We start from the raw sequence: 1,324 nt of genomic DNA on the forward strand, positions 1-1,324 counted from the left end.
TATGGGTTTTGGAATAGAGTTTTTTTTGGAGAATTGTGTTTAAAAAAAAAAAAGAAAAAGAATAACGTTCAAGGATAGGGGCAATAACAGGGATGGAGGTGACAGGGTGGTGTGACAGATGGTGATTGAATGTTCTCTGTGTGTCTTTTTTTATCTTTTATCTTTTTTCAAATTATCTAATCATATATTAATATATGTCACTCTCTATCATTAAGTACTATAGCAAGATTGAAAAAATAATGAAGACTTTTAGATTTACATGTAATATTATTTTATTAGAGAATATATGATTGAAAATAAGAGAAAAAATTTATTTTAGAATTAATGGAGCTCAAAATATTCCACCAATTATATTTTCGACAGTTCGACACATCACCTCTTCATATCAAGTGGGGAGATGTCAGTGTCCCCCATTTATTATGAAGAGGTGATATGCCGATGTACCAAAACTATAATCGAGAGATGGTCGAGGAAATAGCAACATCGAAATAACTAATCTAGATTCTTATTACATGATATATAAATTGTGGTTCTTGTGTCTTGTTTGTTTTTATATCCTCTTTGAGAGATAGAGTATAAGTTGGTACTTGGTAGGGTAACCCTAGCTTTATTGGGAGAGCCCGGATAGGGCGGGTGGTCGAAAATCACATGGACGCCCGAAGTTTACGCTGCCGGTCAGTCCTTTTAATTACACACGCGCACACACTCGTCTTGTCAGAGACTAGGAGCTGCTCATAATGCTTGTCCTATCTATTCACAATTTTTTGCACTTTGTGAATCTTTATTTCTTGTGACATCAAATTTTTAGTAGGCCCAAAATAAGTTAATTTGATTTTACAGCAGAGTAACGCTATTTAGGCCACACATAAACGTGCGATGGACACTAGTGATCATAGATAATATCATTCGATTGAAAGTAGATTTTTATGATTATTTTAGGATTAATGCTTCAGAACCATAAAATCCTGGGTTCCGTTTCAGGGTCGAGGTGGTAGCACCTCGACCCTGGATCTTCACACATGCAGGGCCTGCCCCTTTTATATCGAGGGCCGAGGTGACTGGACTAAATCCCTGGATTTTATCCCCGGATCTCCAGCTCTTTTGTTATTTTAGATAGTAAATGCTTCTTTCTTCTTTCTTTTTTCTTTTTTCTTTTTCTTTTTTCTTTTTTTTAAGATTTAAGCACTTTTAATTGTTCTATATAATGGACATAATATACCTAAAATTGAATTGAAGGAAGTGAAAGATATAATGCTTAATTGTTGATGTTAAAGTGTGGGTAGTATTCGTCCATCTTGTTATCTTGAACTCATAATTATCAATA

Source organism: Olea europaea, chromosome 6, assembly GCF_002742605.1.
Source record: "Olea europaea var. sylvestris chromosome 6, O_europaea_v1, whole genome shotgun sequence".
NCBI lineage: Eukaryota > Viridiplantae > Streptophyta > Magnoliopsida > Lamiales > Oleaceae > Olea > Olea europaea.